General features: G+C 35.8%; 1 protein-coding gene across 8 annotated transcripts in view; it reads left to right on the top strand.

The window, feature by feature from the left end:
- Positions 1 to 15,536, top strand: part of LOC136043420 (uncharacterized) — a 181,506-nt gene extending 165,970 nt beyond the window's left edge. For 6 of the 8 annotated variants that reach the window (XM_065728327.1, XM_065728326.1, XM_065728331.1 and 3 more), the window contains 2 exons: positions 11,652 to 11,852; positions 15,016 to 15,536. The gene's annotated coding sequence lies outside the window, so the exon portion shown is untranslated. The remainder of the gene's footprint in view (positions 1 to 11,651; positions 11,853 to 15,015) is intronic. The other 2 variants (XR_010621612.1, XR_010621611.1) reach the window with 2 other exon arrangements.
- Positions 15,537 to 20,643: the final 5,107 nt, after the last annotated feature.

Raw genomic sequence — 20,643 nt, 5'->3', positions numbered from 1 at the left:
GATTTGCCGGGAGGCCACGGGATTGGAACTTGGTTGTAGAGCTCGAGAAAACTCGAGAATTGCCGTCGCATTTCATTCACTGTCGATATAACACATGGGCCTACTTCTGCTCCACTGACCGGTACTTCTTGAGGATCAAATATAACACACTTAGGAAGTTCTATTCTTTCGTTAGCACATCTTGCAAATAGCTTAGCAATATCCATTAAATTGTCCTCATCTTGGACGTATTTCGTAAATTGATCACCAGTTTTGGCCTCCTTAGTCAACAATTCTTTGGCCCTTAAGATTGAGTATCAAAAACTCTACAGCTCGTTTCAAAAATACTTCCCTCTTTATCACGCTAGTCATTGAATGCGATATGTAGTTCAACACAGGATTTAGTATTATAGTCTCCCCCATGCTTGAAGCAAGTTACTGAAATCACCCAGGAACAAGGGAAGCGTACGGACCCCTTCACATATTCTCCGCAATTTACGGGTAACTGAATACCGGCGGGTACAGTACGGCGCTTCCGGGGGGTTCCTTCTCTTCTACTTGTTCTGAGAAAAATCAGTACCTTAATGAAATAGAAACAAAGATGGCGCTATATGACTTTGGCAATATAGATGGCGGGCCAGTCTACTTGAGAAAAAAAATGGCGCTATTAGAAATGCCCAGAGAGAAAGACTTATTTTAGGAACTGGAGAAAATCTGTCAAGTAATTTTAAATATACATCTATCATTAGAGGGTTTAAATCAATGTGAAGATAACCTCAAAGCAATGCAATAGCCTTATCCCATCAACAGCAAACAAGCAAGTTCAGCTGTAATAACTCTGGAAATAACATAGATGTTTTTTTTTATGTTTTTTTTGTTGTTTTATATGATCTTTAAGCCTTATAATTGAAATAAATAAAAAAGAACAATTTTTTCAACTGAAACTAAAGAACAACACTAAATCTTAAGACAACAAATTAATCATTATACCCTGCGACTTCTTCAGACTTTAAGAAAGACTTAGTGAGTTCTAAAAGAGATGGACTTGAAACTATAAGCTGTTCCATTTTCTGTAGTTGGATACATGAAATCTTCGGGTTTATATATACATCAAATCCTAACTTCCGTAATGGGCATTTACAGGTTTGCTCTGGTCAACATTTTTATGGTTCAAAAGTTTTATATACCTGATGTATAATTGTGTCTAATAAAAAATCGACGTTGTGCCACCTAAAGGTCGTAACTGACAATATTATAATTTTACAGGAGACAGAAATTTTAACCTTCAAACTTGCAAGCTTGCTTGATATTATCAATATTTTCGTACATTCAATGAAAATAGCAAACTTATACAGCACCATTGTAAAAAAATCTCTAGCCCCCTCGCTTTATAGGCTACTGCTATTTACGACCTTTAGGTGGGACAAGAATATGTGCCTACAGTCACTTAAGACCCTCAATCCGATATCTAATTTTAATCAAAATACGTTGTAATGTGCACAAATTAGTACTCTGCTACATCGTCAACAACCTGTTGATTCACGTCTTCAACATCAGGCTCTTCTAGAGGATCTCTCACCACTTTGGAATATGGCAGATTTTTGTAGAGGTCATGATGGATTCGAGGAATAACTAATGACTTGCAAAGATCCTGCAAATCCTTGTACTTGGCAGCAGCAAGAGGCAGACGCTTTGGATAAGCTTTCTTGAGCTGCAGTTTGGACTCAGAGGCGTTTCCACTTCCCATTCTAATATCAAACGAATTAAAGTTCGATTCAAAATCATACTTGAAATAAACCAAGCTGGGAGCGTCTTTGCAGACACGAATGTAATTGATCTTGTTCCAAAGAACAGTAGTACGGTCGGTTGACTTTTTCTTGTTCTTTATCAGATCTTCTCCAAGCTGGTGAAAGTCCGACCAGTACTTATGATCATCAATAACATTCACAATGTACGGAAAAAGGTTGATCCGTGCTAGAAGGCAGATGGTCCGCCGACCCTCGATGGTAAAAACTGGCACGTTCTTGGCAGCCCATTCAATGCAAGCGTGCATTGTATCTCCCTCTTGCTGCCTATGCCCAGATTCTAAAAAAATATGGTTTATTTCCCGGACATTTGGCAGGGTCATTATCAAAAACACATACATAGCGACCATAAACTGGTTCCTAAACTGTCCCCCACAACAATCGGTCACAAAATAGAACTTTCTCACGTCACCATTTGTTTTCATTAGGTTGAACAGAACTGTACAAGTTTCATTTGAACCCCTCTTGCCATACGTCTGGTCCCACAAATTGCAAATACCTTCCCTTGAGTTGAGGTCGTACACAGTTAGATTGTAGATGGCCAGTTTGCGCTTATAGAAAATTGGTCCAGCCTCCGACTTCGGTGTCTCAAGCATTTTCTGCTAGTCAACATTGTAAAGCTTCGCTGACTCAAAGACTTCTTCACACTGATTTATTTTTTCCTTTATTTCATTTTTCAATTCTCTTGCCCTTTTAGCCCTAAGATGTGCATCATAATTTGCTTTTTCACCTAATTTTTCTGCAGGCAGCAAAAAGTTCCACCTAGTGCAAACTGGACCCTGATCTTTCTTGGGAACATGAAAAGATCTGTTCATTGTTTTGAACACTTTAATGTACACTTTTCTTGATACTGGTCTTCTTCTTTCTTCGACACACTTTTCGAGATACAGTCTGTAGAGCTTAGACAAGTTAAGTTGCGCATCCAAATACAGCCTGGTTGAATTTCCTCGACAGTAATGGGAATCGACTGCAGGGAAACTTTCAATGTGCTTTCTGATAAAATCAATTTGTTCGTGAGTTACCCTTTTTTTTGAAGTTCTGGGGGCTTGTCTCAGCTCTCTTATCTGAAGAAGCAGTGCCTGCCCCAGAGGTATTCATAACACAGTTTCTGACAAACTTTTCTCCGAGCCCTAGGGCACCAAGAAAAAAGGCTTTGCACACCCTTTTCTTTTCACCTGTGACTGTTAGAAAATAATCGAATGTACTTGTTCGCCTATTCGTCTTTCCCATCTTTCTCTTAGTTGAGCGTTTCACAACATGCTGCAGTATGAATTGTTTTTGTGTATGCATATTCCCATGTAGTCTTCCAAGCTCCCAATAATCGCTGAAAGATTTTTGAATTTCTTCCTCGCTTATGCTTCTACATGAAAAAACCTGCATTTGCAGGTAATTTTCTTCCACTGACGTTTTTCCACAGTTTTGTTAGTTTTCTGTGACGAGTATTCTTCCCCTGCAGCCCTCTTCCTCTTCCTTGTAAGGTTAGTTTCTTTTGAAGTGGAAGAGACCACCACGACCTCAATCACTTGTTCTTCAGCGTCAAAAACTAAGGGACAGCTACCATGGCCTGAAGATGCATTTTCTGTTACAAGTACTGCAGGGGGTATACGTATACTTTCCGCGATAGTCTCTGCTTCTGTCTCATTTCCCACTGATCCAGAAGGAGCATCCGGGTCTAGCAGATATTTCTATAACTTCTTTTTAACTAGAATCATCGCTTTCAGGCTCAGGCTCGAGCTCAGGACGCCAATCATCATCACCATCACTGCCACCTGACAGGTCTTCATCTGATATGTCATCGAGATGGTCCAAAATGTCTTTGGTTGATAACACTCCGCGAGTCATGGAAAATCCCTGGAATGGCAAATTTAGGTCAATTTGAAAAGAAACGCTGGAAATTTAATACTTCGTTTCCATTCACTTAATATAAATTAAGGGAGAGTCTTGATGTTTCGAAAACTGGGTTGGCTTTTTTGCATAATGAAGTGAGTGGAGGACAGGCACTTCTTCCTTTGTTACTTGATGTGAGTAAACACATAAGCCAGCCCAGTTTTCTGAATACTGACTCAGACTACTGGCAGGAGATCTCCCCTACACTAGGTAGTAGACCTTGTTAAGCAAGAGATAAGGTTCCAGTTTAGCAAGGGTAAAATCAAAGGTATTTTTGCTCACAGCCTATAGAGATTTTGCTAGGCAACCTAACATGCATTCGAAAACATTTGTAGGTACTCCTGATCTTGCATTTGCAAATATTTTCTGGATAAAATACAAAATAATTGGACAAAACAGAGGTGACCAGTCAGGCATTATCTGGTGTTACCCAACCTTTTCTTGTAGAAAACTGAGTTTGCATAGTTAGGTTATTCAAGAAATAATATGAAAAAGTTAAAGAGGCTGCGTCCCAAAGTCGAACCTTAAAACGTACAGGAATTAGGAGAGGCAGTTGGGGGGCTGCTTATTTTCTCCCTTTCTGTATCAATAAATTCAAACTGACAAAATTACCTAATTTTACAAATTTTAAAAAGTTAGCAGCTAGCGGTTTCGATCCACCGACGTCTGGGTTATGGGCCCAGCACGCTTCCGCTGCGCCAAGCTGCTGTTAGTGTAAGAATTTTTCAAACAAGTGATGTTATTACAAGAGAAAATTTTACCTTCAATGGGGAAATGGGTTTTTCTAAGCTAAAAATCGGGGGGTTAAGATTTTCCGACGAAACTTTCAGGGAAAATTACTCGGAGAATTCCGCGTCGAATGAGTCTTCGTACACCCAGATCCGATGTCGGCTGTGAACTGTAGGCGAAGAGGAAAAAAAGGAGAACATGAACAATAAGTGACTATGCGTGGTTTCTGGAAAACAGGGAAGGAGTTATCGGATGAAGCTGAAATTTCGCGGATAAGCTCCTCGGCCCTAGGGGACCTTAACTTGTGAATTTCAGCCCGATCGGACAATTTTAAAGGGGTGGGGTGGGGTTGGGTGGTCGAAACTTTCAGCAAGATTTTCCCCATGAAGGAAAAGTCGGAGGGGGATGAAATTTGGCAGGTTTCTTAGTTGGAGCTCGGGCTCCGAAATGCATCCCTCCCCATCCTTTTGCGACCACTGGAACATTGTCGTGGTTCGACAATGTCGTTTGCGACTTAACATTGTCGTGGTTCGCCTCTTTAAAGAGGCACGAGTGTGCCTCCTTGATAAAATAAATACTATAGCACCTCTTACCTCAGATTTCTTTTTGCTAGCCCAGAATTTATTGAAAAAACTCCTTTTCAAGCTTAACTGTGGACAGTAAATGAAAGGTCGCAACTTACTAATAGACGCAACTGACACGATCCGACAAAAACTGATCCACCTAAAGGTCGTAACTACCACTTCCGACCTTTAGGTGGGACAAGGTTTTCACATACGTCTGTTCAACGTTCTTAGTTGGGACCTTTCACTTTCATATTTACGTACTCTGGGCACAGGATATGAAAAAGAAAAAAAAAACAGATAGAAAGCTGCTGCCATCTCGTTTTTGAAAAAAATGTCAGTTACGACCTTTAGGTGGCAGACGGTAAATTAGAGTATATAGGAGACGACCTCTTAATTTTCTTATATTGGTATATCCTCCCAATGTTGATGGCTGAACCAGTTTTAATAAGGATGGTTTAGAGGTTGTAATTTTACATATAATATTTTCTACCAGAAGCTATAATCCGATGTATAATTGTGTCGAATAGAAACACAATAACATATTGTGTCATAGCTTTCGACCAATATACCTCGGCAATTTTTTTTCTTTTACTTTAGGGACAGGATATTAGAATATATAGGAGATGACCTCTTAATTCTCTTATATTGGTATATCCTCCAAATTCTGATGGACGAACCGGTTTTAATAAGGATGGTTTAGAGGTCTTAATTTACATTCCTTTGTATTACATAATATTTTATTTATCAATTTACATAGGTAAACTAACGATTTTTATTTTGGGTTTTTAAGGTTATTGACAATTATTACTTTGTTAAATTTTTCTTTGTTAGTTCTTACCGATAGACACCAACTTCTACTCTAATAAATTAGGGTCCTTTTGTATGGTTGTTAACCCTTGACAGGCCACTATAACAACGAATACCAGGAAAAATCTCAAACGCTTCCCATGTGATCTCTAGGTAAGACTATTGACAAAAAATATTTTGTTTGCATGATTGATTCAAAATCGTCAATTTTAGACCACGTTGTAAAAATACAACATTAGCGTCTCAAATGTATAAAAAAGGGGCACTTTCACTTGGTGTGAAAAGCTTTAAAACAATTGCCTTTGGCAGAAAGGCACTTTGGAAGGTCACATTTTTCGCATTCAAAGGTGGTATATCCTGATTTGCACTCTTTACAGCGGCTCTGCTTGTCAGTCTTTTTTCCGCCAGTGATCAAGTCCATCGGCTTGAGCAGATATTGCCAGTCGGATTCAGTTGCTACTTCGAATGGGGCTGGGACTTGCTTCGACATCTGCGGATGGCCTACCACGTTTAAGTTGGGGCATCACACGCGCCAAGGCATACAACCCTGTAGTAACTTCAGACCTGAAGGTTCTCAAGATCATCGGTTCGTCTCTCCTTAAAGTCAGCGCTTTGAAGTCTGACCTGAAAAATAGCCAGCTATCGCAGACCGCTGTGTCAATAAGCCACCAGAAGATTCTCATATACCATTTTCGTGTCCGAAGATGAGTTCCACGCATCTCCACCAGCATGTCCGCTAAATCTACGCCACCCATATGATGATTGTACTCATAAACAATGGCTGGCCTTGAAACTTCAACCCTGGATTTAACCTTGACGTTCCAGCGTCTGCACGTACCCTTTGGTGTTATCCCTGCATACGTGGAAGCCAAACAAACCATTTTGTTATCTAACCATTTCACTACAATAACACCGGAATGAATGTCAGTCCTGTAATCTGAAGTTCCTCTCTCTTGTTTCTTCATTTCACCATCTGTGAGGAGTGGGCAGCCCTTCAGTCGTGCTTTGTTCAACGTACCAATACAAGAGAATCATTCGATTTTGAGCAAACTCATTAGTTTCAAGCCTGAAAACCAGTTGTCAAAATAAATCTTGTAGTTCATTTTTTCTGGCAAGGTCTTATCAGACGTAAAACTATGTTGCCTCCGACTCCAAGATCTGGCTCTATGTCATCTTCAACAAGAGTGCCCTTCTCTTGATAAACTTCAAAATCATGTACAAAACCTGACACACCAGCTCTTGTGAAGACTTTTATACCCCACTTCGTCGGCTTTTTCGGCAGATATTGTCTCAAGTTGCTTCGCCCCTTGAAAGGAATCAGTTGCTCGTCAATTGAATGGTGTTCTTCGGGAGTGACTTCAAGAAACTTGGAACGGATATGACCCAGGACGGGTCGAATCTTGTATAGCTTGTTAAATCCTTGTTCTCCAGGTTTCTTAGCTTTACTGTTGTCGTTGAAGTGAAGAAAAAGTTTGATATTATCAAATCTTTGTCGGCCCGTCTTGTCGGCAATTTGTGGGTATCTGGTAGCTGCTTCCCAGTGCATTCGATAATAGAAAACTCTTATCACCCCCAATAGTAGAATAATGCTCATGAAAACTTTTAACTCTTCGACAGTGAGGCAGAGGTTGCATCACTCAGTTTGAAGTGAAAACAGGTTACTTTGTTCAACTATTAGCTCAAGAAGTTCATCGTCAAAGAATTTTTGAAAGTATTTCAGTGGAGTCCCCAAGATGCCTGGAACTTGGCGAGGCTCACCTTTCCAAGACAGATCAACTTTTTCTATCTCTACTTTTGTTTTTTTCTTGGACTTTCGATTTCTTCTTTGATTTTTCAGTACTTGCTGTTCCCGATTGCTGTTGCTGACTGGAGTTTCCACAGAGTAATCGTCACTGAGTTCAGTGTTAGCCAGTGTCATCCTGTTCCGGAAAGAAGTGGGGATTGTCCAGTAGAGGCAACAAGTCTTCATCAGGATCATCGATAAGATCTTCTGGAGACAGGAAGTCTGGATCATCGTCATCATCATCGTCAGACAAGTCCAACAATATGTCTTCTGGAATGTTAAAAATATACTCGGCGGCCTCTTCTGCATCAATTCGGCAATTTTTGAGCTCGTTTTCTTAGTCTGTCGTAAGATTCCGCCATTTAGAAAGAAAATGAAAATTATATAACTTCTACAATATAATATAGATTATTCCTATTGATTTGTTGGTCTATAATAGTAACAACCACAAGCCTAAGACAAACAATATCTTTTGTTTATTATCGCATAAGTATTTTGGAACACGTTATTCGTTTCACAATTTTGAGCTACGATCGTCCGATGTTGTATTTTTATAACATAAGGAAATGTATCTTGCCACTGATCCAAATTCTTTCACACTTTGTGAATTTCAAGTAAAGTAATTCTATATTGTATATATTTTATACACATATGACATACAAGGAGTCTCCCACCTTTTCATTTTATTTCCCGTTTCTGGCTTAGAAATTGCCTACCTTTTCATTCGTTTTTCTTATCCTTTGGTTTAGTGACTAACTGTTTAGGCCAGGCGTCACACAGCAGCTTCCCAAAGGCATCAACCGACTGCCATCTTTCAGCAAAATCAAAAGATGTTGCTAAAAGCAATATTTTTTTACGGCAAGATGTCAGTTTAAGCTCAAAGAGTACAGTGTTGTTTTTCTACAACAGTTGCCTCTATAGGGTTAAGCAATCATAGCTGAACTCGGTAATTATTTCGTAGTAACCGCTTTCACTCTTAGGGCCATTCATCGAGCATAATTGAACAATTTCTACTTTTTAATGGCCCAGTCAATATTGTTGTATTCAAATGTTAAGGATGGATGAATCCTTTTGACTTCTGTCATCAGCTTGGGATTTTTTGTCAATTCCAATATTGTCAAATGGGGCTTCCATGGCCTTTGTTTTTCAAATTTTATTCCACTTTCTTTTGCCTCTTCAATAATTTTTTCCAAGTCTGGGTATAAATGATTTGTAACTATTTCTTCATTTTTTAATCTTACACATAAAATTTCCTCATTAAATATTCCAAAGCCTTGAAAAGCGAATTTTAGAGGGTTAATGACAAATTCACTTTGAAAAGGAGATAGAGCCCTTGTAAATATATTTTTCATTCTTTCAATTTTGTCATTCTTTTTCTGGTGAATAACATTTAATGTTATTTGAAAAGATGTTAGTTTAATTATAGCTTTTAATGGTCTTGAGTCTTTTCTAACTATATGATTTTGTATCACTGAGGTCTGTTCATTTATCTGATCATTTTTTATTTCAATCGCCAAACAGAAATTGGGTTGATGTTTTCACATTTTGTGAGGTTTTCTTTCTCTTGGCAGGTTCGTTTATCAAACTTTATACAAATTCAGATAAAGCACATCAAACTTGAACTTAAGACTGTCTCTCCTACATCAATGTCTATATTACTACATCTACTCTAAACTTTCCGGCCCTCTTTTATGCTCGTTTACTATGGGATGTTTGATATCCTCTAACAAAGGTATTACACTTTCGTAATAGGACGGGTATTTTTACACTTTCGCAACACAACTGGTATTTTCTGCTCATAATAAATTGTAACGAAGGAGTTTAAACGCATTTTGTCGGGGTTATAAAAACTTCTTTTTTTTATAGAAAAAAGAATCTCTTTTGCTAGCGAAATAAAGAAACATTCATTTAATCTGTTGCAAAGCAACAAACAATTTGAAACCATACTCAAATCTTGTATGGTATAGAATAAAGAATTTAACTTTGCAATCTTCGAACATTTAATTTTAAAGGAAAATAAATTAGGAATTCTGTTGGGAAATAAATAATGAATTTAGCCCCGAGTTTTAAAGGGAGGAATTTTAGGCCTGAATGTCACATAGTTTTGGATGTAGTCTTTATTTTGTTTGAAGTGTGACATTCCCAGAAGCTAGGCGTGGTTGAATTTTTCTTCGAGATACATTTTGAAGTTTCTGACTTTGCGTCAGTTGCTTTGGTTGTTGCTGTAAAATTACTGTTCGTACCATTGAGGTTTGTTTAGATTGTTATATTTTTCTCTATTTTTGTTTTAGTGTTTACCTTCCTACAGACGTATTGCCATGTAAATTTGTGTTTAGGTTTACCAGTATTTTTTTTAGAATTTGTCGTTATTTCTATACCTATGGCACCTTTCATTATTTCTGGTATTTTATTTCTCCTTGTTACAGCATTGGTTGAAACATTGGCATGAAACATTAATTGGTTTAATGTTTTAAACAAAAAAAGTATTTTTCAAGCTTAGGGGGGGAGGTGGTGGTTAAAAACTAATCCAGGGAGCTATTCCCCCCCCCCCCCCCGCCCGCCAAATTAACACCTTTATTCATATCTGTCCTACTAAGTTAAGTTGATCAACATTTGTTTCACCTTTAAAAGGAAATGACTTTATACCGTTTTCAATTTGTGAACCGTACTAAAAGTAGCTTCCATCGTAAAAATAAAAGGTTGTATCTTCATTCAAAAAGGTCATGACAAACTAACAATACTAAAAAGCTCTTATTTCTTTTAAGGGAGTTAGTAGGCACGTACATATGGTTTCATCACGGGGGGATTTAAAATACAGACAAATTCAACAAAAAATATTTTTTTTTATTCATTTCCTTATGATCCCATAACACACAGAGCTTTCGCGATGTAAAAATACTGGGAAAAAGAAAAATAATTCATATTCAGGGAAATGTGGAATAAAAGGGCCCAACTCACTAATTAGTGAGTTATTTTTGACTTGACCAGTTGTATGAATTAATTACTAAGCATAGTTTTGATGTTCATTTTGGTTTGTTTTCTTTTTATAATTATGACACTTTTTTTCAATATAAGCGCTTGAGCTATCGTGAATACGAGCATTGTTTTTAATTATTTTACTGAATTTCTTTAATTAAATTGCAAAACATTAGAGTTTTTCCACATAGGACAAAAGTCCCATTAACAGCTCTTATTGTGAATTTTCCATGGAGATGACCCATACCTTTGAACGAAGACCAAGCCTCTCAAAAATTTTACTGGGTAATAGTGGTATTGGTGCAGCGGGTTTCGGAGTCAATTTAACCTAGACTAGGCCTCACGGGTTAAAATTTGAATCATAAAAACGTATTTTCTTCATGTTTTCTATAATTTTGTTACAAAAACTTGCAGTGTAAATCATATGCATGTAAATGTTGGCCATGCTTTGGGAATTCTGCTATAAATAGTAATAGCTTTTTAATGTCTAAAAACTGTCCTAGATACCCCAAAAAATTCTTTTGTATTCACTTCTATGTCTATTATATTTCTAACATTAGTATTTGCTAAAACCCCAAACTTCACCAAAAAAACGAAAACATTTCCGAGTCCCTTCAAGCTGTTACATCTGCTTGAAAGATTTTCTACTAGTAGTACAACTGTTTCAGCTTACTTCGTTTCTAAAAGTCCTTGATACACTCCAGTATATTATTACAATCCAAAGTAAATGGAAATACTTGAATGGCAGTTCAGGGCTATTGACTATTCAAAAGACTTAACATGTCTAGAAGGGGTTTAAAAAAGGTTCAGAAACTTTTCACTATCTCGGAGAGTAGTTGAGCTAGGAAAGAAAATTTTCAGGAATGACTCTAGAAACAAAATTATACCGAGCGTCGTTGTTTTCGAAATCAAAAGAATTACAACGTTTGTCGAACAATAGATGGCTTTAGTGAATTTATCTCGTTTTTATTTTTAGAGCCAGCTTCCAATCTCACCAGTTTTCAAATCTCTTTGGATTCACGCTATTAATTTATGCACTACTATATGCTCTCACGAGTACAACTTTTTAGCATTTTGTTCTGCAAAAGGGGAGTAACGAACATTTATCCCTATTTGTAGGTCACCCTGAGACTCGACTCCACATTTCCTGGTGTTCATTCACAGAGACATTTACAGCTCTATGCTATGGCGTCCCTATTATTTGTCTACCTACATTTGCAGCATAAAAGCAAGCTTCAAAAAGAGCAGCTATGTTGGGAGCAGGAGAAATATTGCAGTGAAGCCAACTTTTCCAACCAGAAGCACACAACATCACCAAAGGTTAGTAAAACAAGTCTTATCAAGGAAAAAAAATAAGTTATTAATAACAAGTATTAATAACAAGTATTTTAACAAAGTATTTCATAGAAAGGATAAAAGGTACAAGCGTCAAAAGGAAGTACCAGGGGTAACTGCCCCCCCCTCCTCGTGAGAAGCAATTACATAATTTTAGCAAGCCTCAAATTTATCAGTTCGATCAATGTTTTTTTTTTATAAACTGCGTGAATCTTTAGGAGGTAATGAACCATCATCAGAACCATTAGAACTCAATACAGTGTTTCAAGATCTTCAGAACGATTTGTTATCTCGGAATTTTCGCTTGATAGCTTTTTGCTTTGGGCAAAATCAGATCACGTGTCATTACTGCCTTTGAAACTGAAGGAATCCATATATAGTGTTTTAATAATTCTAAGCCGAAAAACTATAGAAATTTTCAATCGAAAGCGTTCAGGCTCTCTTCTGGCCAATTGTGTGGTTTTGAGCATAAAAATGGGAGAAATGCCACTTTACTATGACAGTCTTTTTTGCCACTTAAAAACTGCATACAGAATCAGTAGCAATTTAGAACTAGTAGTAGGGCAAGGTATACCAAAGGAGCGTAAAAATATAAAACGAAAGGAGCTTAATATCGGAATTCAAAAAACTGGGAGACAGCTACCCCCTGCCCAGGCTTAGAGCCGCCACTGACTAAGAACCTTTTATTGATATTTGAATGAGCCATCCCCAAATATTTTAAGACCATTGCTCCATAAAATCACCCCAGGGAAAAAACAAATGAACACACATCTGTGATCATCCTTTATGGAAGAACATAGAAAATTTGGAATTTTCCTTGATAGGAGCTTGAAACCTCTGTAGTAGTGTTGTTTGAAATGCGGCATTGTAGCTTCTAAAATCGAAAGATCATGTATATATATATATATATATATATATATATATATATATATATATATATATATATATATATATATATATATACAATTTGAGCATTTTTAAATTGATGAATCATCTCAGAAAATTAATAGCTTTTTGGCCCTCTTTGGACCAAAATTACTGTTTTGTGCCATAAAATGGTGGAAAACACCACTTTGTGAGAATCTTTGTGACATATAATTTAATTTGTGTTCAAATAAGCTTTCTCCCGATATTATACGACTGCTGGTTCAATATATCACCCCTTAGACACGCAAACATAAAAAAAATAAACTAAAATAAAGAAACACACCCATGATCCCATGATCATCAAAAAGAAAATTCAAAATTTGGAATTTTTGTAGACAGGGAATTAAAACCCATGCAATAGGGTTCTCTGACACGCGGCAGCTAATCAGAGAGTTTAACTATCAATCCTTGCTATTTAGGCAAATAAACTGAATGTGAACTAAAACAAATTATGATGGATCTCTATTTTAACTAGGCAAAACTAACCAGTCAGATAAATTTACCTAAAAAAAAGAACAGGTGCAAACCTGTTACAATTCTCTACGAAAGGACAAAACCAAAATGTATGTTAACGTCCATAAAAATTATCAAGTTCTATTATAAATGCATCCATATGTAGGCTATTTACTATCGATATACGCAGATGACCCAGATGAAGACCGCACCATGGCTTGGAGGCTACCATAGCTGGATAATTTGCCAGGTTTGATCCAGTCTTTAACTTTGATTTGGCAAATATACATATATTTAAATCGTAATTGAGAGACTGTAATTAATTTTCCTCGGGCGCCACTGTCCAACCCTAGGAACAGCTCTGGTTGAAGAAAGCTCATCTTTCGGCGAGTTGAAAAACGTCTACCTTGGAGTTTAAATTTGTGGCACCGTAGACTAGATGTACTGAACTGTAGCATATTGGTTGGTGCAATGTTATCACAAGATAGTCCAGATAGTGCAATTCTACTGCCACTATTAACGTGTCATAGCTGAAAGGCATAGTAATCTAGTAAGAAGCATGCAATGACGTGTTAAATTGCTATTTTATGTGACAGTCATGAATCTGATCTTTTTCTTTAAATTATAAAGGAAGAAAAAAACACATCTTATTGTAAATGATTTGGACATTAATAAAAATTATTTTATAAATGAACTAGCTTACCCGTCGTTCGTTGCATCGTGACTGAAAATTCTCAAGAAAGGGTACTATAGGAAAAGTTCCTTACATTTAATAAGGATAGTATTTTTAAACTTAAGAGTATAATTTTTGAAAATCCTCCCCCGGCAATTCCTCAGGTGAAAGTTCCTCCACAAATTAAACATTGATTGTATTTTTCAATTCAAATTTATTTGAAAAAAAAAGGTTAGGATTACAGACTCTCTTTTCGGGTGCTGTTGGATAATTATGCTAATATCGAGAAAGTGTGAAGAATGTGAACTTCAAAAACTGTCGAGTATTTGTGTTCTGGGTTCTCTAATTTCAGTCAACGTGAAAAGTATTTGAAAGATAAAGAGGGCCTTGGGGTGGGGACTATTTACAACTTAAATTTTCGCAAGAGTGTGCTCAACAACTTTTTAAAGGTTCCTGGTGATCGAACGAACAGTGTATTAATGCACACAGGATACATAGACATACATTCGATTGAATACACACAGATAACTTAAAAAATTAATAAAGTATAAAATCTACTCCAAGAACCCTTCAAATTCACTGGGGGAATCCTCAAGGAATTTTTTGAGACCACTTTTATCCCTATCAGCGGTAATGATATGGTTATGTGTTTTCTCAAAGATGGGAATGTGTGAATGACATGTCGATCCTCAAGGTTGGCCTGTATCATAGAACTTATTAGAAGCGACCCGAGTATTTTTTTTAGACTACTTTTATCCCTATCGGTGGCAATGATATGGTTATGAGTTTTCTTAAACATGGAAATGTGTGGATGACTTGTCAATCCTCAAGGTTGGCCTGTATATTTGAAATTATTAGAAGGGACCCCTTTTAAATCCTAGCCCAGTTTTGGATGAAGTTAATAATCCAAAAATTTCTACTTTTTGCAAATTGACGCCCCTGATTTGTCATATTGGCTATTTTAAAATACTTTGACTAGGCTTATGGTTATGGTGCTTATGGTTATAAGCTCATGATTATGGACTAGGCTTATGGTGAGAGTGTATACGTTCAATCTTTTTTATCAAATAACCTATAATTATTTTTTTCGCTCAGGTACAGGGAAGCATTGCGGCACATTTTCACGGACGTTCGAGACAGGCCGTTGGCCGTTTTTATCTACTGGGTCAATTATGCAGTACGTCATAAAGGACATACACACTTGCGATCAGAGTAAACAAAGAAGCTATCACTCATTTTCAACTATATGATAGATGTTGCAGCTCTTGTGGCGTTGCTTATTTTTATAATTTTCACTTATTTGATCATATTTGGAACTGTTTGGGCAAAATATTATATTTTCAATGCTGTCAAATTACTGAAAACATAATGAATAGTAATTTGTTACAACTATTTTTGAGTTATAAGAATTAATAAATGTTTATATCAAACTTTTGAACTATTTTTGAGTTGTAAGAATTAATAAATATTTATTTCAAACCATTTCAAATTTTGAGAAACATCTTTCACTGAGATCAAGATTTATGCTTGCATATATGGGGGAGATATATACCCTCCTCCTTCCAAGAAAAATGAAAAATGATGGCAAAAATGCCACTTTCGGTTGTGTCCTCTCCCCCCAGGAGCATTAGGACACCCCTCCCCCAAGAATCGGAGCAGCTTGGACATGTCCTGCCACTTTGTGAAATAACTTAGGCAAGCCATGAAATCTGACTTAAGTTAAATTAGGAAGGGATATTTAGTGTTGGTGCGGTCCTTGAAAGGGTGTTATTAGGCTGACTTCACTCAACTGGAAGCTTCACATTATTAACGTAAGAATTATTAAAATGTGCAATAATGAAGAATTTCAGCAAATGTTCCAATCCTTTTTTTTCTTCTTCTTCGCTCGTTTCACATTTATAGCATAATTAAGGTAGAAAGGGCAAAATCCCATAATTTAATGTGAATATTTAGTAAATTAAGAAAGTTTGTGCATCAATGTTTTTAGCCCAGAGTAAAAATTCAGATGATTATTGCAAGTTCTTCTTCACTGATGTTAGAGTCTCTTCATCCTCATGGAGTGATTCATCCTAATATCATACCATTTTCTGAGAGGCTTCAATTCACGAATCAAAATAATTTTTATCTTGAGATAGGGGTGGAGAGGATTTTAAAAAGATTTCCTTTGTCAGAAAGTAGCAAATGTTCCAATATTATTAAATTTTATCATTAATAGATACAAGCTGCAACAATAATCAATAAAAATGGGGTTACACACTGAACAAGCAACTCTTTATTACACTACTCCCAAATACATCCAACTCTCTACTCCAAACCTTCGAACCTCATAAATGTATATTGGTGCAACTCTCAGCCAAAGACAGTCCCCTACTCTGCAGCTACTCAAATCACCACCAGGCACTTAATTAAAAAAAATTGTCATCAGTCTTATGACACATCAATTTAACATTTATCCTGGTCTATTGTTCGAATGCCATATTCCTGAAAATTCCCCACATGGAATAGGTTTTTGAACTAGGCTCTATAGAGAAAAAAATTTGCGGATGCACTGTGATGTACGATTTAGTTGAGAGCTAATCATTTACAGATTATTATTTTAGATTAATTTAAAAAACTTTTTCCACAAAACCAGCTTTTCAAAGAAAAGTTAAGAGCTCCATTAAGCCAAAAATGAGCAAAAATAAATTCAAACAATCTTCCAAGCGTAAAACTACCAAACATCACCATCAATAAATAAATGAAACTGAAAACGAACAGAAATTACGATAGTTTAATAAATTTTCTTTACTTATTTCATCTATAATATTTGTTTTGATTAGATCATTGCTAGTAGTGGTTCTTTTCTTTATGACGTAATTAGTGTGTAGAACTTTCCTGCGTGTTTTTAGGGAATATGTTTGTGTTTCAAGGTGGAGTGCAGGTATTGCTGTGGATGGCATAGCATTTGTTGTTTTTCTTAATGATTGGTTCCATTTTACATCTAATTTGTATAGTAATTGTTGAGAGGCTGTAGCATAGATTACTGAAGCGTAATCCAATTTGCTGAGAATCGTTGATTTGGTTAGGAGTAGTAAAATTTTTCTTGGAATGGCATTGAATTGACGAGATTGTATTGAAAAATGTTTTTATTTTGTAATTACTTATAGAATGTCATTTATGTGTTTTTTCCATGATAGCTGGATGTCAAAGGTTACACCTTGTTTTTTTTTGGGAATTTTGAGTTTTTATGATCTTGTTGTTATTAGTTTTGGATTTAGTAGTTGACCAGTATGTTTGGTGAACGTTACAAAATTTGTTTTGTCTTCAGCTAGGGTTGTGTTATTTTCATTTGCGCACAGTTGGATATGATCAATTACTTTCTGGCTGCTAGTTTTTATTTTTCCATTGAGTTTCCTGTGATAGTGATGGTATTATCAACTGCACACATGTATAAATTAATTTGTTGGAGATGATCTGTTGTCAAATCACTTACAAAGAGGGAGAATTGAATTCTCCTGAAAACTCCTCCTTGTGGTACTCCTGCTTTAATATATCTTTCAGATGATAAAGCACCATTGGTTCTCACATAAAATTATCTGTCTGAAATCCAATTATTCATCCAATTTTTGATTGTGTATTTATTTTTATTGAGTTTATTTTATATTTTAAGATTTGTAAGTTGACCTTATCAAATGCTGCTGCTGCATCAAAGAATATTGCGCATGTGAATTGATTATTATTGAATCCTTTTTTAATTGTGTGCTCCATTCCAAGCAATGCATCCAGAGTGGATCTCCCCTTGTAGAATCCACACTGCTCGGGCTGAATTATTTTTGTATGTCATATATAACTTTCTGCTTGATTAACTTTTCCATGAGTTCTGCTAGGTATGATAACAGAGATATTGGTCGATATGAAGAGGTTGATTTAGGATTTTCTCCAGGTTTTAATATGGGAATCATTATTGATTTTTTCCAATTGTCTGGTATAGGATTTTCATTTAGTGATTTGTTCAATAGATTGGTGAGTTTAAGTATCACATTTTTGTTTAAGAGGTTGATTTAGGATTTTCTCCAGGTTTTAATATGGGAATCATTATTGATTTTTTCCAATTGTCTGGTATAGGATTTTCATTTAGTGATTTGTTCAATAGATTGGTGAGTTTAAGTATCACATTTTTGGAACCGCTCTTATCATTCTGTTATCTATTTTGTCAAATTCCAGTAGCACCTTTTTTTAGTGCCTTTAGTTCATTAGTAATGTTATCAGATTTTAATTATATTTGATATTGTGGTAGTGCTAATTGAGTGACTATTATCTTGGGGTGATTTTTTTTCTCTTTGAAAATTATTTTCGAAATGATCAGCTAGGATTTCTGATAGCTTGTCAGGGTCATGATAATCCAGCTGGTTTACATGAAGTGTTTTTGATGTTTTGAAGGTTTCTCCCTTTTAATTATTTTGTGGAAGTTCCTCCAGAGATCTTTTCGAGGAGTGTTATGGTTGAATTTGGAATTTATAAGGTTTGTTCATGCAGTATTTCCTCTTTGATGATGTTTTTTCTTCTGTGCTGTAACATTGTTGAGTTCAATTTTGTTTAGTTGTGTTGGGTTTCTTTTGTATGTTTTCCTGGCTTCTTTTCTTTTATGTTTAGCTGCTTCATATGTGGCAGTCCATCCAGGAGTGGAGTTGAGCTGTTTGTGCGGTTTATTATCCATTATTTGCAAATGTTTCTTTGCAGTTTCATAAATAGCTTTTTTGATTTTTTCTAGGGCATCATCTGTTGGGAGTAGGTCAATATGGTCTAGGTTAGTTAGTTTTAGTTCATTTTGCCACTTTTTGATCCTTCTTTTATTAAATGACCATTTATTACGGTTACAAAATATGTTGTTTGTGTAATTGGTATTTGTTTCTATGTAGATTGTGTAGTGATCACTATCAAAATCATGGGAGGAGTGTATAGTTGTTTGGAGTTGTAGGCCCCTTGAGATTATGGTTAAATCTATTGTTGTGAGTTTTCTAGTCTGCTTGCATAGGTGAGTTTCAAGATTACATGGGATGGCTAAGTGGAGGTTTAGATCATTTAATATTTCTAAGAGGCAGTTAGCCTTTTGGTGATTTTTTGCCTGTGTGTTTCATGTCGGATGGAGTGGATTGAAGTTGCCTATAATTATCTTGGGGTTTTGAATGTTTTTGAGAGTGCTCCATAGTTGGTTTTTATCAAAGTTGTTAGTTTTGTTTATATAGTAATTTACAATTGAGAGTGTATTCCCATTAATTGTTTTACTGTGCCAATTTCATTTTGTCCACCAAAGGTGATGGGGACTTCCTCACTAACAAGGTGGTCCCTTATCAGAGTACATAATCCTCCACCCTTTGAATAACATGTGTCCCAAGTGTAGCATTTATAACCATTAAATGAAATTTTCATTTTTTCTTTCAGGAATTTTTCCTGTAGGCACACAATGGTTTTCTCTTATTAAAATATTTTTTAGCTCTTTTTTTTGCTGTTGGTCAGGCAGTTTGTGTTTAGTTGAATTATTTTCATATTTTAGATTTTTTTAAAGTGATTTTCTTGTTGGATTTTACTTTCTTCATTGGTTTTAGTAGTGAATTCATCTTCAGTTTCCTCATTTGATAGCTCAAATTCAGTATCTGAGTCCGTGTTATCTTTTTGTGAGCTTTTCCTACAAATGTTTTGATTTGTTTCACTTTGTTTTGTCGCAGAGTTTTGGATTTGGGGATCAAGTCCAAAAGCATAGTTATAGCTTCAGCTAGCTTGTTTGTTACTTTTTTTTTATTGATTCTTCAAGTCTGCTTATGGTGGTGGGTGTCTCAGGGATAGGTATAATAGAAATTGAGGCTATTGTAAGTGGAGGAAATTCTCTCTGATTTATGTTGAATTCTGTTTGATTTTAGATTTTTTGTTGTGCATATCCTATGGGTATCTTATTTTTGATAGATACCTTTAAGATTTCATTTTTTTCTCTTGTTTGGGCAAATATTAGCATTTGCAGGATATACTCTTTGCAATTAGCATAAATCTGCTCTGTCTTGGGACAATCACTGTGGGCATGGAGCCCAGCACAGAGCTAGCACCTCTGCTTTGATCTGCATTATTGGGACTTATGTCCAAATTTCTGGCATTTAAGGCATTGCAATGGCTGTGGCTTGTATTGTTTTACTTTCTTGTTTATCCCCCCAAAATTGAGTGTTGCTGGAAAGTTTTGTGGATTTTTAAGTCAATAGAATTGTATATACTATTTGGGATTGATCTTTACCTAGTTTTTGTATTTTTTCAATATCTGAGTTTTCTTGGAGTTCAGCTTCTACTTCAGAGAAGTCTGCAGTTTATTTTTCAATAAATAAGATATTTTTTTTGCCAATTATTTTATTTGTGAAGCTGTCAGCTTTGTTTTGGTCATATTTTTCAAAAATTATTTCATTGTTCTTGAATTTTATTTTCTCAATGAGTGTGATCATATCTGGAGTGGTTTTTTTTTTACAAACAAACAATATTGTTGTTAAACAATGTTTAAAACATTAAAGTATACAATTAGATTAAAATTACATCATAATAAAATCACTATTGGTATATTTTCATGAATTTTCACCAAGTTGCTTTTACAATTCACTGTTGGCATATTCTTTTATCGTTTATGACTAAGTTTATAATGTTTTCTTTCACACCTACGCCAGAACTTTCATGTCTGCCCATTTCATTAATGGATATGGTATATTATCT

The sequence above is a fragment of the Artemia franciscana genome, unplaced genomic scaffold (genome assembly GCF_032884065.1).
Source record: "Artemia franciscana unplaced genomic scaffold, ASM3288406v1 Scaffold_588, whole genome shotgun sequence".
In the NCBI taxonomy this organism is placed as follows: domain Eukaryota; kingdom Metazoa; phylum Arthropoda; class Branchiopoda; order Anostraca; family Artemiidae; genus Artemia; species Artemia franciscana.
The sequence above is the reverse complement of the archived record's forward strand: the minus strand, read 5'-3'. Positions and strand labels throughout refer to the sequence as shown.